Source organism: Neopsephotus bourkii, unplaced genomic scaffold, assembly GCF_033783945.1.
Source record: "Neopsephotus bourkii isolate Nb327-2 ecotype Australia unplaced genomic scaffold, CSIRO-AGI_Nbou_v1 NB_1820, whole genome shotgun sequence".
Classification (NCBI taxonomy): domain Eukaryota; kingdom Metazoa; phylum Chordata; class Aves; order Psittaciformes; family Psittacidae; genus Neopsephotus; species Neopsephotus bourkii.
This window is the reverse complement of record NW_026902293.1, coordinates 12,152,017-12,169,237: the sequence shown is the minus strand read 5'-3', so window position 1 is coordinate 12,169,237 and position 17,221 is coordinate 12,152,017. Positions and strand designations below refer to the sequence as shown.

The 17,221-nt window shown below is 42.2% G+C and overlaps 1 long non-coding RNA gene across 1 annotated transcript; it reads right to left on the bottom strand.

Annotated features, from left to right (window-relative positions):
* Positions 1-6,928: 6,928 nt before the first annotated feature.
* LOC133206691 (uncharacterized) lies at positions 6,929-15,835 on the bottom strand. The gene is made up of 3 exons (XR_009723836.1): positions 15,068-15,835; positions 14,218-14,321; positions 6,929-7,148 (listed from the first exon to the last, which is right to left on the bottom strand). It is a non-coding gene; the product is annotated as an uncharacterized LOC133206691 (long non-coding RNA).
* Positions 15,836-17,221: the final 1,386 nt, after the last annotated feature.

The following is a 17,221-nucleotide window of genomic DNA, read 5'->3' as shown; positions in this document are numbered from 1 at the left end:
AGTTAAAAGCAGATTTCTGTTGGTTTGCTTGTTTGTCTTACAGGGCTTGTGCTTGATAATAAACCTCAGAACAGGGTATGCCAATACCTCAATATGACCACAGTTAAATTGGAATCTCTCAAAATCCCCAAATCTATTACACATTATTACAGAAACAACAGTCTTTGAATGAAAAACTACTTAAAATTATCTCAAAAAAAAAGCAAGAAGAAAAGCTAATGCTTTATTTGGGAAATGCCATTCAGCTGCCATTAACTTCTAGGCTGTGTGCTTAACTGGTCTCCTGTAGCTTTTTCAGGTTGCGTTTTTGTTGAAAGCAAATGCTGATAAAACTGCATAGCAAAGAACCTTCCTTTGATCTTTGTAAATGAATGTATACATGCGAACTATGCATTTTCATACAGGTGCATGCTGTACCTTGAATCAGTTCAATTCCAACCTCTTCCCCTAGGTTAGCAATCACCGAGCTTCAGGAGCTGAAGGTGCGCCTATCTCTTTTAGCAAATGTTTGTCTCCTGTCTTGCTTCTGCTCTCCAAAAGCCTGAGGTGCAGGACAGAGGTGTGCTGAGCTACAGCTCATCAGGAGCAGAGTGCCCGGGGGCTTGTGGCCAAGCAGGGGTCTGGCATGCTCTGGGGAACCAGTCTGGAATCCCAGGCCCAGCATATCCAAGCAGAGGGATGGGGTACCTGTACTTATTCAGCACCAGCATCTCTTGCACTTCTGCTCAGCATCTCGCGTGCTTGGGCAGAAGTGCGGGACCAGGAGCTGCTCTCTCACACAGGGTCAGTAGGAGTCTGCAGCAACACTAGAGCAAGCTATGCCAAGGAGGTGTCCACTGCAAACAGGGCTTGCAGCCATGATCCTCCCCCTCAAAAGAGCCTTTTCAGCCACCCTACCAGCCCAGGTTTGTTCTTGCCACCACTTCTCCACAGTGCTCTGCAGCACACCACTTAGGATGTGTGGATGACTCCTTAGGGGTTGTAGACTCACAGCTGAGACCTGCTGCTCCAGATGATACTATACTCAAAACACCCAATCCTTCATCCTAATCATTGACTGGACTCCAGGGCTGGGATGTGTAAGAGACAAAGGATCAGACCTTGTTTTTAGTGTAACATCTGTTGGAAGGGAATAGGAAAGATGGAAAATAGGTATCTTGTTCTTGTAGTCTGTGCAATTAAATTAATGAAAAAGGTATTGCATGGCACATTCTTACTTGAACTTTGGGTTGTTGCTGTACTGTACATCAACCCAGCCTGGTCAGTTAATGAAGTGTGTTTCTTACAGCTTATCCTATGGCAAGAAAGAAAATTAAAAGTAGAAGTATTAAGAATATCCTTGCTTTAGAGTAAAGCAAGCCTGGAGAGAACAACAAAGAAAGATTCTGTTTATATGCAAATTGTTTAAACATTTGATACTAGTCTGAAGGCAGTACTATGCTTATCTATCCAGAGATGTGCACTGTTCTAGGTCATGTTTAATTGAAAAATATTTTTGCATTATGTATCTGTATTTGATAGGCTAAGGCTTCCACGTTATATTCTTTACAGGAATTTGTATGGAAATCACATATTTCCCTTTACTGAGCTACCTGCCCATGCTAGATGTTCATTTGTGTAAAGAATATTTCTACTATTTCAGAGGGGTTTGGGTTGGTTTGTTTGTTTTTTTTAACACTGTCCTTTTCAAAGAATGCAGTGCTTTTTGTATGTTGCTCAGTAAAAAAATATACTCCTTGCAGGACCCTGACCACACCATCCAAGAACTCAGTGACTTGAAAACAATGCTTGAGGGCAGAGCTTTGGGGTTGTCAGCTTCTGCATCTCCCACAGACATGACCACTTCTGTCAGTGGGGGCCCTGCCCAGGAGGGTTGGGCAGAGGTGGCTGTAGGGATGCTCAGATTGGTCCAGGAGGCTCTCTGGAGCTGACACATCTCTGGTACCAGGATGCACCAGAAACAATATAACAAATAACAGCAACAGAAAGACACTTTGCATTTCTCTGCAACAGCCAGTGTGCTCGGTGTAGCTCCAGCTGCAGTCCCTCAAATCAAAGCTTGGACTGCAACTGCCAGTCCTCTGCTGTCCCTTCCTATCACAAAGTTAACTTCCTAAAATAAGAAGGAGCTTCCAACTCTGGCACTGATGGAAATACTGAATACTTTTAATATATATATATATTTGGAAAGTATTTGAAAAAAAGCATTTTGTCTTTTTTTATACAACTTTTAGCCAAATAGAAGTATTCTGATTATTACTTCTGTGGATACCTGTCCACATGTAAATAAACTCACATATTCAGATACATGAACCTGAAGAAAAAAGATAAAGACTGTTCAGTGGCTATGCGCTTTGCTAGCTGTTGGTTCCTTTGTACATAAGAGATAACTGTTTAAATGTTGGGTGGGTTGTTTTTTTTATTTAATTCTTGTTCCTCTAAAGAAAGAAGAAAACCTTTTGACTTTGTTTTCTCTTTTCTGAGTTAATACAAAGATTTTCTAACTTTTTACTGCAGAAATGGATAAATACCTGGTGCTATGTGAATTTGAGTCAAACTGGCCATAGCAGACACACCAGTTAGAATGCACTTTTCCTGTGGCACACATTGTATTTTCTCAGAAGGGACTTTCAAAGTACCATGACGTGTTTACATTTCTTCTTGTTACCCCAGATAGTTTTGGTTATTGAAATAACTAACTCCCCAAAATAAAGTCATGATCCATTACTGATGCGCTGAATCCTTACATTTAGGTATCTATGACAGGTTTGTACAAATACCATTTTAGAGATGATAGTTGAAATACTGGGCTTTCATACTTTGTAATGCTTTGATGTGACAATAAATATGCTGTTGCTATCTAGCCTAACCTCATTGTAGACCTGTAACTTCCTGTTTATGGTTATGTCATAATTTGCACTGGCTTGAATTCAGCCAAATACTGACTGTTCAGCTGAAATACTCCGACTGTTATGATGTCCACAAAACATTAATTAAATACACTTGTTTCCGACTACTGCAGAGTATGTCAAATTATTCCTGTAATAAAACCCTTGTGTATAGCTTTTCTTACTTGTTTATGTGAACTTTAGTTCTTCTATAACCACAAATGCCAGTGCATCAACCAAGGACCAGCTCCAGTCAGTGTTAGCCTTTGCATCGACTTCATTACAGACAACACGGAGCTCTTTTCCTAAGGCACAGACACCATAGCATGAGCTGAGACACACAAGGCAGGAACTTGGCCCTTATTTTAAGTTTTGGCCCTGTGAATGTGAAGTGCAGCCTTTAGCTACTGACTGTGGTTTCCCACTCCCAGGTTCATGCTATAGAACTACATCTTCTGATGCATCAAGCTAACAACACTTTTCCTGTCCTGCTCCTGCCTGGCAGTGGAGGAACAGCTGCCTTCCTGTGCACAACAAGGAACACTCCTGATAAGCAAAGCTTCATTTGAACTGCATATACCTTTCTCATGGTATGGGTAGCTAATAAAGCTACTGCTTTAAACTTGCAAGTGGGAGAGACATTCCTGAAAGATGGAGTAGTTTCTTAAAAAAAAAGAATAAAAAGTATAAACTACTACCATTTCTATCCAAGTTCTCAACTCTCTAGCTTTGTTAGGTCATATTTAGAGTTTCTTTTGGTTAATGTGTTCCTACCCACTGCTGCAAAACCAACTCCAATATAAATAGCAAGGCTATTAAATTTAATGAGTGGTTTAATCACTCTTCTGTTTGCATTTTCCTCCCTTCAGGCAACACCTCCTCACCACACACATGCATACTCTGTCTCCTTCTCTGGTAAGGAAGATCTCTAAACTAATCTGTTCTCTAAACCAGAGGCAAAACAGCTCAGGCAAAGACCCTGCCCTCCTGCCCACAACATGTATTGTCACCAACAGCCAGGCTTGTCCAAACAGCCCCTTCCTGAACATGCATTGGATGCAGCAGACCCCAGGTGCTGCTGGAGTGGGCAACGCTCCTCGTAGCTTCTCTTAGAGGAGTTTGTTGTCTTCATAGCTCCACTCCTGCTAGGCAGGTTCCCAGAGCTGTCTGGCTTCATAGAATGATAGAGTACAAGGTTAAAAGGGACCTCAAGAATCATCTGGTGAAACCATTCTAGGCAAAGCATGGCCTAGACTAGATGTCCCAGCTCCCTACCCAGCGAGTCTTAAAAGTGTCCGGTGCTGGGGAACCCACCACTTCCCTGGGCAGATTATTCCAATGGCTGATGACCTGCATCATTAGATTAGGTAATCTTATGGCCAGTTCCTCCAGATCTAAAAAGGAAGCAATCCAAACTCATATAATTAGCAGGGAAGTGTTTTGTGGTATTTCGGATTAAATTCCACTACTGAAATGCCACTTCCAGAGACAGTAATCTCTGTTGTAGTTGATCTTTCTGAAGACAAGCAGACAGGCCATTAAAGTTCCCTTCATGCAAACATGTTTTCTACTTTTGTACATTCCAGAAAAGAGACTTCATTTTACCTCAACATTCAACCCCTACACTCCACTCTCCAGGCTTTGTCTTCCTGAGCCAGTTCTAAACAGTTTTAAGAGTGACCACCTTAGACACATTTGGTTTAGAAACATTTGTCACCTTCACATCCTTCCATCAGAAAATGTTGGGACAGAGTGATTCCCTCCCTGCCTGCATCAGTAACTTCCTCTACCTCATTTCTTTTATCTAAAAAATTCACTAAATTCAAATTTGGGTTTCAAATACCCTTAGCTGCAAGAAAACACATTTTGTTGAAATGTCTTGTGCATTTTTTACTTCAGATGCTGCCATTGTCTTGGTTTATGCCACCACCTTCGAAAGCTGCTCTCCAAGTGTGGGGTTAAAAAATCATTTTGTTACAATCTTACTTCTTCTGTTAGGTCTTAGTGGAAACCTGGGACACCAAAAGCAACTTTTTAGTAATGAAAATACCCTTTAGAGAACAACAGCATTATATTGGTGCCTTGAATTGAACACATTATTTTCTAGTTTATTTGCTTAAACTGCCAATTTTTTTCTCTCCCACCCACTCTTTATTGTGCCAAGACAAATATTTAGGTTATAAAAATTGCCATGCTGGTTTGAAGACTGTGCTACAGTTCTCTTTTTGGCTAACAAAATACAAAGCAAACATTTTGCTAAGATTTGTGTTCTAATTTTAGCTTTGGAGAAGAGAGAGAAAGAACTTGTACCTTCCTGAATTATATTTTCCTGCTTTACGCACAGATGATACCACCACAAACAGATGCAGGGTTTATTTCTCTACAATTTCGTGGGAAGGAGCAGAGTTTTCAAACACTGTTGTTTCAATGCAAGTGTCATGATTGAAGCCCAGAAAGGCAAATGACAAGCAAATTTCTCCTTACTCCTTTTCTCATCTTTGTGGTCTTCGTGGTCACCTTAGCACAGCAGCTTGCTCTGAAACAAGATTTCATTGCCTTGGGGGACATGGTCCAGTGTGAGGTGTCCCTGCCCATGGCATGGGGGTTGGAAGTAGATGATCTTAAGGTCCTTTCCAAGCCAAACCTATGGTTCTATGATTCTTACAATTTTTTGCCAACTTGTAAAAACAAAACAAAACTTATGGATGGGGAGAAAGGGATGCACTGTTACCAAGGACGGGCTTAAACAAGGAAGCTTGTTTTTACCCAGCCTTATGGCATAGCTCCAAGTGTCTTAACCTGGCTCTACAGATCACAGGTTGTCATGGCTTAAGCCCACCAAACAGTAACTTCAGTATTTTTCAGTAATACGTGAACATTTCCTTTTGGCTAGAAGCAGCTGACTTACCCCCCCTGCCCAGACTGTTAGCTTTGCAGGCTTTTTAGCTTTCCTTCATAATACTACAAGCAGCATTTTCCATATATATATAAAATATATATAATACAGGTATAATAATGTGTCTGTGTACGTGCTTTCGAGACTGTTTTCACACAGTTGATTTTCAAAATAAGAACATGCAGCAAAAGGGAAAATAACTAGAAAATCATCCTTTTTAGGAGACAAGATAAAAAATGGGTGCAAAATAAAACTGCATTACTTATAAGTGTTACTGAAAGGAACTCGGTGCCCAACAGTTTCACTGAAACAAGAACTGCACGTTCTCGGGATCTGAAAAAAAAATTCAGACCAGTCAGTCGCTGGAGGCGCAAACTTATCCAGTGCTGACCTCTTGTGGTACGCAATGAATCTGCAGTGGCTAAAAATCGGTAGCAAAAGTCAACAGCAGGACGAGGTAGGAGAAATACCTATAAACTGGTATACCCATCAGACCCAGGCTGGGAACCCGGAGAACACAAAACAGCTCACCCCAAAGAGCGCCCCCCCACACACACACTCCCTTCAAATCTGACCTGAAGGTCAGGATTAACCATTTTCTTACAGCACTCTGAAGGCCAGCTGCCTGCAGGAGGCACCCTTTTGTACTGTTGCGCTTACACCGTCCCACTAGACCTGGTCATCACTGTCCAGCCGATATGGGGCAGCCCCCCTACCCTGAGAGCAGCAAGGCTTTCACTAACATTCATGTACAAGCATTTAATATAAAGGACACTTGGAGTCTTACCTCAGAAGAGAGAACAATTTCATTCCTGCAGCTTTGCCCTTTTAGCGTCATGGGAAAAAGCACTATTCACAAAGCAGGCCTTCCTCGTGCACCCTCAGAAATGGAAGCACAGTGAGGATGCCTTCATCTTCCCACACAGCTGGAACTGCTACTCAAACACAAACACCGGCATCCTTCTAGCTGAAGCTCCTGGGCTTTGAAGTCCCACCCCCTCAGAGTGAGCTGAGAGCAGCCACCCCCAGAAATCACCACCAGACATGCTTTTCAGTCCTTTTTAGGCCGTCAACACACCTTCTAGCCATCTTAGAGCAGAAACTGCCTCTATTTTTTCCCTTTTATATTCCTTGGAGTTTTCTTGCTTTCATGTATACTAGTATCACCACCGTTACTTCCCATCGTGCCTGAGGTATGAAGTAAGTAAAGTGGTGACTCACATAAGCAAGTGTAGCCTGAGCTTTTAGCTAGGATTGGCCAGGCCCTCTGAAGTGCTGTAGTGCAGGGGTTTCTGTTAGGGGACTCACATAATGTCCTCTTTAGAAAGGGCTGTTTCCTTCCTTCTGGTCACAGACCTCTTGACCTGTGAAACCAAACAGGATACAGAGTAAGGGAAGGAAGGAAGGAAATTTTTTTTTACTTCTGCAGCTTTGGTAAAAATAAGGAATTTCCAAAACTATCTACAAAATTCCACTCCCAGACTGCTGCTTCCTTGCGTTCTCTTTCCTTTAAAGGTTTACATTTCATCCCAGAAATGCTCAGTCCTGGCATTTTAGGCTGAACTTACACCACGTGGCTCACTATGGGGGTGGTTCTCAGAGCTCCTCCCTCTGCCAGCTCTGCTGCTTCCCAGAGTCGGCAGCTAAATGAGAAGTACAGTTTCTCATTGAAGATGTTTCATATTTAGAATTGGCACTTGATAAAGATGCATTCTGCACTGCTCCAAGACATGTGGAGGGAGGCAGACACAATACAGTGTCAGGACAGGGGAACTAGAAAGCTGTCAGAGGAAAGCAAGATGAAAGTGGAAGGGAAATTAGGTAAGTGGGTGATAAAATAGTTCTGTTATATAGACAGAAATGCAGAAGGATCAAAGGATCTTTGTATTTGCATTTTATCCTCATTTCTATTCCTTGCAGCTTCCTTCCCCTGCTGTATATTATTATCACCTCTATTATAAAACTTTCTGGTTGCTTGCAATTATCCCCCCTTTAATCTCATGCTAGGCTCTTCCCCTTTGATCCAGTGCAGTACATGCCCCCTTGCCATATGACTGATTGTGTGACTGCTGCATATATATGTAAAACCATACTTTTTTTCAACCTGATTTCGCCATTGCGTCCCCAGTATAGTCTAGGCAAAGTTGCGTGTCCTTCACAAAAACTTTTCTGCTTACCTCAGTTAGGGTAGCTTCAGCTCCCAATAAAAATATTGCAAATGGAAAGCTCCTAGCATCTTTGTTTTATTTTTGCACTTAAATTACAGTTATAATTGTATACAATAAAAGAACAACTACAGAAAGGGACACCTAATTATGCCCTTCACTGAGAGGCTAAACTGAGTTCAGCTGGAAGAGACAAACCTATTACTGGCAGACCGTTGATTCTTTCTCTTCTATTTATTGAAAATAAAACCCCAAAACACAAAACAAGCACCATCTCCTGCTTTTCCCTCCCTCCTACCAGCCTGCCCTGAGACCACAGCTTGCCCTGTCCCATGTCCCTGCAAACTCGTTTGACACCAGGACTGGCAGGGATGAAGAAGGCTGGGAGCTGACGTCCCAGAGAAGAGCTCAGAGATGACAAGGAACAGGGCAGAGTCTGTCAGAAAGTCCATAGGGAAGGCACTCCTTCTCCAAAGGAAAAGTCAGTGCTTCCTTCTTTGGTGGGAAACAGGAGGCAAAGAAGAGCTGCCCAGCAGCCTGGCCCTATCCATCCCTCTGCGGAGGGCAGCTCCCTGCTCAGGGGCAACCATTCTCACACAGGGCTGACACCAGGCGAGATCAGGTAAAGTCCTATTCTGTTTCCTCTCCTCACTGGTTTTAGGGCTGTCACACTTTTTTAGCTACACTGCACCCTTTTGAGTGTATGAAACACACTGACCTGGGCTGGCCAGAAAGTCTCATCTTCATTCTTCTTCAAAGGGAACACTGAAGGAACAATGTTTGGATGGTGTGAGGTAGTTAAGTGTATTTGTGAATGCTATAAGGAGTGTCAAAAAAATACCAAACACCACATAATATTTAAGCAGTTTGTAGTGTGGATATTGTTAATTAAACCTTATGCTTTTATAAGGAACACAGAAACATAGAACATAATGGAAAATTTATTCCTTACATTGCTCACACAGGCTGAATTCCCACCAAACAGCTACAATAAGCACCCTGATAGCTCAGCAAAAAAAGAACCATTGAAAGGAGCCATAGAAAGGAGGAAGGAGAGCACCTGAGTTGTAACTTCTATCCTGGCCTACACAAATCTTTCACAAAGCAATATATCTTCCAGAAAAATCAAGCTTTTATTCTCCTTGGCTGTAAAGAGGATCTGGTCTTCATGTCCTCCAGAGTATCAGTTCCCCCTCCGATTCATTTTCTGTAATTCCTTGACTTCCACATCCACAGTTACAACCTTGTATCTATCATCACCACCACCATGCTGTCTTCCCTACCACCTACCTTGTGAAGATGAGAGCTAGCTGAGATTTTTAAAGAGCAACAAGTGCTTTCATTTTGTTTTCCCTCACGTGAGTTTAGTACTAATAAGAGCTGAACAAAGGATCTACAGAGATGAGAATGGCAAAATGTATTTAGATGTTTTTGCCTTAAGCTCTTGCACATGCAGCATTATCTCTCTGAATTAAATGGGAGCATGGCTGTTTCTTATGCTGCTCTGCATTCAAATAAATTCACTAGTAATAAAGCAAGATGCAGCACTTCATTTTCTAGTATTCTCAGATCACAACATGACCTTGATCGTCTTTCCACTGCCACCTTCACAGGCAGGACTGCAGAAACACAAAGGATTTCCACATGTTATTGAGTTAAAAAAGGTCCTCAAGATCTTGCTACTCACATCCTTCACATGCTGTACTCTACTCAGATGATGCAGTACTGCCTTCTATTTCTCCTTTTAAAATCTCAAAAAACGGTGAGTTTATTCATGCCTCATGCCCTGGTGATTAATTACATTCCCCTGCCCGAAAAAATACTTTGCTTGATAGATCAGGAGCAAGAAACTGGATCTCACTAGCGGAACTGAAAAGCCCCATGCCAAAACACCTTTTGCAGCTGTGAGCATCAACACCCACTCATCACGTTGCCTTTTTCAACCTCCTCTTCAGTAAGGTGCATTAGTCAGGCTCCTGAAGTAAGCACCTTCAGGGCATATTTTCCATTCTTGTGGTCCTCCTTTGAACTCAAGCCAGGCTGTGCCTTCCCAGAACATGAACAACCATGGCAATAAATACATCTGATAAGAGTTCACAGAACATTACCATCAACAAGCCAACAAACAGCTACTAAGTGTTGGAGAGTATTACATGCAGGGGACTGTGGAGGCCCTTTAAGACTTCCAAAGGGCAGCTGCCCCCTTAGGGGGTGTGGATGGGCACAGCTGACATGAATTGACTCATAGGGCTGAATGATCAGCTCAGAGACTTCAAAGATCGTTTGCCTTAGTAATTCAAGTTTCTTATGATGGCTTTGATGAAAGAAAATAAGCAAATACTGGAGTCCCTTGGATTAGTTTTGCTGGGTTACAGTGTTCTGATTTCCTAGGCTTTAGGAGACAAATAATGTAAGTATTGCTGCTGATTTAATCGTGGTAGCAGTTCTTTTAGTAGGCTGGTAAGAGGTGCGATGCGTGATCTACCTGGTAGCTCACAACACACAATTCTGGGGCTGGAGTTAGAATATGTAGATCACTGATGAAATATGTGTATAAATGTACTCTTTGTCTGGTGTGGTGATACATCTGACATTGACAGAGAGGAGATAGGGGTAACTTCTGATGTTGCTTCCATGAGAGGTGTGCTCTGGGTTCTCCATTCAGCCTTCCCTGTCTTAGCAGTGCAAAGCAGAAGGGTTCTCACAGGCTGTTGTGGCAGCTCAGATTCTCTGGGGTGTCAGAACTCTATAGGTAGTCTTCTGCTGTCGGAAGCCCAGAGCTGCGGTGTGCAATGAAATCCTTTAGTGGCCTCTCTGCTAGGCTAAGCTGGAGTCCAACTCTTTGAGTGAGGTGTCCCCCATTATAAGGGGAGAGAAATTAATCACTAGATACTGAGGTCTGTCTCAGATTTTGATGTTTTTTCTTCTGATCTTAAGGTGTGATATTGAGTCTGTGTGATGCATGTTTCATCTGGAATCAGGTTTCAGTAGCATACGTAACGGTTTTTCTTTTTTCATAGCCTAAATGCTCGAGGCTACATTCAGTCTGTTCAGATGCTGTTTTCTGTCAGAGGCCCACAGCCTGTGTTTCATCCAGAATGACTACAGAACATTTCAGGTACACAAAGGCTGTTCACCATCTTCTTGCTGAACTGTATCTCAACCACCCAGCAAACCACATGGCAAGATCTGGTGGGAAGTGAACTGTGCCCTGTGCCTCGTTTAATCTGCAAAGGGGATAGACACAAGCAGGATGTAATTATCCCAAGTGGAAGCTGGCCAGAGCATAGGGCCGTAACCCCTTCCTGTTACTCCATGTTAATTCCAAGGGAAGGGGAGAGTGTGCTGGCAACTGCAGTTCCTCAGTTCAGAAAAGAGACTGCAGTGCGTATTGTTCACCTGCTGACTTCAAACAGAAGAGCACAGATACAAAGGCTACAGGGGAGAAGGGTGCACATGGACTTCAAAGGAAACACTTGGTTGCCATAGCTCTTCATCCAGACAGACTGGAAGAGTTTCTGAATTCTCATTGCAGGGGTCATAACTGCAGGTGTCACCAGGAAATTTGGTGCAGCAGCCTTAAAGCATACACAAAGACAGTAAATTAGAAAAGCAGTACCTCCAACTGAGGTACAATCCACAGTAAGGCTGTCTAAACAGGAACTGATATTCCTAATGACTTGCGACGGAAGATGAAAGTACTGAGTTTATATTGTTAAAGCTGCACCAAGGACTTCTGCTTCAATTCATGGTAATGCTTCCTTGCCGTCAAATTAAACTGGCTTCTTGGAACTGCTCAATGGTGTTCCCCAACCTCAGCCTTTCTTCTGAGGCTTCAGCTTTATTCTGAGCTGAGGCAGAGCTTGTGGCTGTGCTGATTTCCTTCTTTCACAAGAGAACTGGTCTTCTGTTGTGCTGCAGACAGCAAGAAGTTGGTTACTGGAGGGGAAGATCAACATTAGGGAGGAATCAAGTTGGAAGAGACATTTCTATCTAGGAAAATAATATTAGCGATTAATCCAGTTGATTATAGTCATGTTCAGTAAACATTTGATCACTTTCTTTCCTGACCAGAACTTTGAAGAGTTGAGTCTTGGTGCTCTTAGTCTGTATTGAGGTCTGTAAATAAGAGGATGATTGTTAAATATATTGCTTTATAGTTTTTTTTTTAAACTTGATCTAAAACACTTTTTTAGGAAAATGCAGCTATCAACAAGTTAATAATTTTTTTCCTAGAAAAACAAAGTATTTGATCAGTGACTTGTACAGGATTTGGGTTAGGTGTCCAAGGTACCTATCTTGTTTGTTGTTATTACTCTGAAAACACTTCTATTCCATTATTTGTGCCATCCATGTGAGTATAATTCACAGCTTTGTGCAATTCTCTGTTTGCTTTAGGGAGGCAAAATAGGAGGCACCCTTCTGTTGATCCTACTTTTTGAAAGGCTGATGATTGTTGTCCTGCTGTAAAGATGAACTTCTGAGCCCTTCTAAGTGCACTTCATTACACCTTGATAGCTGGATCCTACTTTTGGTACAAGCTGAGGTAGAAAATTGAAAATGGGGGAGTAGGGACAGCAGCCACTGGAAAAGAGTAGACAAAAGACAAGACAGTCTGTGCTCATCACAGAGCTGTGCTTACACTGAGTGGAGACATTTTTATCTCAAGCTGGCAATGATTTCTGCTTCTTTGATCTACCAATGTACAGTTGAGGGAACTGTAACAAGAGAGGCTTCAAAACTGGAGGAATATTAATGTGGTATTTTCTAAAGTACCTTAAAGTTACCTGACAGATGTGATCAGACAGTCTGTAGCATGGAAGGGAAAAGGGCTAGAAAGTAGTGGACAGCTAATGAGCACTTTGTGTGGGGAAAAAAGGGAGGGAGAAGAGGAACTTCCCAAGGAGGGGGGCAGAAAGGAGGGAAAGCCAGTGAAATGTTTGGCTTAGTTGGCAACAAATGAGTGGGGTGGAGGCCAAGACTTTTTAAAGGTCTGGCTTATCAATGTGTAAAGCACTGCCACAAAGCACAGCACCATAATAAACACAAAAGTGTTTTGCCAAAAGTATCTTAAAATTTTTTAAAAGAAATTTTTAAGCCTTTCTGTATTCCCTTAGCCATTACCTATTATCTACATTGTTGTGCACTGCAGTTCATCCCTTTACCATGTTCATGTCTTCTCTTCTTGCTTCTCCCCTTTAAATGTCACAGAAGCCCACAGAAAGAGTCTGACAAGTTTAGCTCACCAGCCTTTTAAAAGTGGGATGGGGGAGGGTACTACTGTCTGAAGTGTGGGCTGTTCCAATGGGGTGGTGGCATGTGCATGTAATGTTAAGGAGTCTTACTTCTGTAAAGGACAGAAGGCATCAACTCAGGCCTGGAAGGCAAGAAGCAAGCGATGAAGGACAAGTTCTATCATTTTGCTTCTTTCAGTTCAGTGCCTAGTACACTAATTTCACCACACACAATACAAGCAGTGGCAAGTACCCCAGGAACTAAGGGAAAAGAGGAACAGGGATGTTTCCCTTTAGAAGTGGTTTTCATTTGAAATTCCAAGGGTGAAGTGCATTTTTAGCTATTTATTGGCTTTACAAATACGCTATATGAAAATCCACTTGAATTTTCTGTAAGATTTTGCTAAATTAGCTCCATCTGCCTGGATTTGAAGTTAGAGTTGTCTTTCTCCTAGAATGGTTTCCCAAAGGCTAGTGAGCCGATCCTGCCCATGGACACACTTTGTCTGACCCTTCAGTTGAGACCTGTCGGGCATGGGAGACCCTACCAGAGGCATGTGCCACCACCAGCATAGCTCCCAACCTCACAAGGGCACATGAGCTCTTTCTGCACAACAAGGGGGTGTCACAGTATCACAGTATGTTAGAGATTGGAAGGGACCTCAAAAGATCATCTAGTCCAATCCCCCTGCCAGAGCAGGAACACCTAGATAAGGTCCAGGAACGTGTCCAGGCGGGTTTTGAATGTCTCCAAACAAGGAGATTCCACAACCTCCCTGGGCAGCCTGTTCCAGTGTTCCGTCACCCTCACTGAGAAGAAGTTTCTTCTCAGGTTTAAGTGGAACCTCTTGTGCCATGAGATTTAAGTTTACATAAAGATTTTTATACTGTTCTCCTATTTAATTAGTGGAATTGTTTGGGGAAATGTAACCTTTTTTTCTGTTCTCCACAGTTTTGGACAAAGACTGAAATAAAAAAGTAAATACAGTTGTGTAGCTGTAGACCTGTGTAGGTCAGAGACTTTCAACACTTACAACCTCAAGTACAGAAAGCCTTACACTTAAGAGTGATGCAAAAGCAGTCACAGCTCATTTCAGAAACACTGTGGACTTCTTCGGGTCAGGCCATGATGCCCCTCCTATAAGGTAGGAAGTAGGATCAATAGGCATTTCAAAAGAGGCTTCTCCTCCTCCATACTGATCAGGAAAATCTAGAACCTTTTAAAGCCAATTTACAAAAGTGGAATGGTTGGAGTTGTTCAAGGATGATACTCTCACTGAAATGGTGCACACCTATAGCTGCTTCATGGGAGCTGGGAGTACACACTGCCATCACTTTGAGTGAAAAAATGATTACTCAGTCACTTCGCTCTTCGTGTCTTCACAGTAAGTTTGTACTTACAATTACTGCATTTAAGCACCCTGGTACCACTAGAGATTGGATGCCTAAATCCCAAAGGCACCTTGGGAAATTTCAAACTCATAAACCAGAGGATTGTATGAATTCAGCATGTTACCTGCAGAAGTCTGGATCAGCACATCCTGATCCCACACACATCTAACTTTCTGCTGGAAATAGCTCCCCTCCTCTATTATATGCATGTGTATAACCTTTTCCTTAACATATGTCTTTCCTATGTTGCAAAAAAAACTGTCTTAAAGTATGTAGCAGGTGAGCTTGTCACCTGATTTTAAAGGCTCATCAACTTCATAACCCACTTGCTCTTCTGCAGACTGCTATTTCAGGGTATAAGGGTATTGCTCTGATGAAGCTCCAAGTCAGCAAGGCACTCCAGTGAGTCTATGTCTTAAACTCCTCAGGTATATTCATACAGTGTAACAGGAGGAGAGAGGAGAAAAATCTGCTTGAGAAGTGAGGACTTACATTTGTTGTTTTGTTTTTAACAAAGGCAGTTTTTAGGTACACGTGGGTTCCCTTGTTCTGTTTCCAAGCTTAGCTGGACTTCCCTTTTTTCAGGTGTGACAACCTATGAGTCAGACAAAATAAAAGTGCTTAGAGTTACGTGCATAGGCAGCCTTCCTGCCTGAACAAACATCAACCAACCCAAAACATGGTCTTAACCCTGTGAAACTGTCACAACTTGCTTTCAGTCTTCACTGACACAAGAACTCAGGATGAAGAACTGCCTGGCCTTTCCCCCATTCCCTACTCAGGCTATTTGGTAAAAGGACAGTACTAGGCAAAGCCTCTACTTTCCTTTGATCTTTTTTCCATTCCCTATTTCTTCCCTTATTATCACAAAGCCATATTCTCTAGCACTGAAGGAACACACTCATTCCTACAAAATTACTGTGGTAAGTGGAAATTTTGTAAGTAACCTAAATAGGTGACCACAGATATTTAGGGAGAACCCTGGGAGTTTGGGGAGGGAGGAGAGGGTAAGATGGAATTTATTTTGTTGTTTTACTGCTGCTGTATCCCTAAGTTTAGTGTTTGGAAAGCTGAAGCAGTGTGCTGAAGGAAATAGGTTCCTTGTGCCTCTCTTCTTCAAACTCATGCTGGTTTCTCACAGACAAATGCTTAGCAGTAATGTCCTAGGCATAAACACACCCAGGTGACACAACACTTACTGCCAGAGGTTACAGACTTATTGTACGAGAAAAAAACACAGATATCATCCTGCTTCTTCCTCCCTTTACATTTCACATCCTACAGGAAACATGCATTTTCCTGATGAAAAGAACGCTACTCAGATATATCTGGTGCAGCTGAAGTCTACATTTTGCTACTTAAATTCACTCTGTAAAGAAACCAGGCAAGCAACTCCATGCACCCTACATGTTCCACCAGCCTGAGACCCTCCTAACAGATTATGCAAAGGACCAGGACCATTATACAGGAAAAGGGTAGGACAGCTAAGCACTGAAGCTGAGATTTGTGGCAGTGCTTCATACTACTTACATGATTATAGAAACCTGAAACATCAACATTGTGATTTTATGGCCCTGAAACCTTATAGGAAGATTTGTGTTGTATCTCAAGCTCTCCTATTGCTTGCCCTAGCTGATTCACCTCACTGCTCCTCAGCCTTCCACTTGAAAATGGAGAATTGCCTCCTTCATAAATCATTCGGTTATGTCTGTATTAGCATCCTCAACAGGTTCAGTGCCTGTCCTCTGACTCCAAGGGCCAGTGATGCTGCCTAGCTTGTGTCTGTGTGGCAGCACTCTCCTTCTCTTGTGAAACAAGTCTCCGTGCTCCCTACTGGGAATGGTTTCTGCCTTATGCCTGGGCATTGCCTGAAGAGCACCAGCTGCATGGACCAAAGCCATCTGAAGTAGCATGCTACCCGCATGAACAGTTGCTCATCAGTCACCACTTATGCCCTCTTTAGCTCATTATTTTTCTGTCATAGTTATTCCAAAAAAAAGGAAAGTGTTCTTCATATTTTCTAATTAGAATAAAGTTATGAAAATTATTTCTTTGAATACAGATATGGAAAGCAAAGTATGGAGTACTGAGGGGACGCAATTAACAAGTCCTTCCAAAAACATGCAACATCTCCATCTGCATTTTAGGAGGTTTTAGACCATGATTTTAGAAACAACTGAAAAAACCCCAAAGTAGACATGCCTGGAAGCCTAACTCTTACTTACTGGGGACTGCAAAATAAACTCTGGAGGCAATCTTATGTTCTTAAAGAGTCACTATCATGTTCTGAAAGAGTCACTGTCAAATTAAAACCAAGAGAAAACACACTAGCATTTCAAACCTATTTGTCTCCTGGTGTTGTGTGTCACACAAACTGCAAAACAGATGCTATTAGAAATATTTTCTTCTTTTGCCCGGTGTGTTGGCAATCTTCAGGGCTATTTTGGTGAATCTTCCACATAGCAACAGGAAGGAGAAAACATTTCTGAAAGTGTGATTGTAAAACCACAAAAGTACTGGCTTGGGATCTTGGTCACTTGTTCTTGAAGCTGCCCTTATTTCAAACCGACAAACATGCACTAAACTCTCTAGATTCCCCACCCCTACCAGTCACTGTTTCCTCAGCTACAGACAAGCTTAAAATTG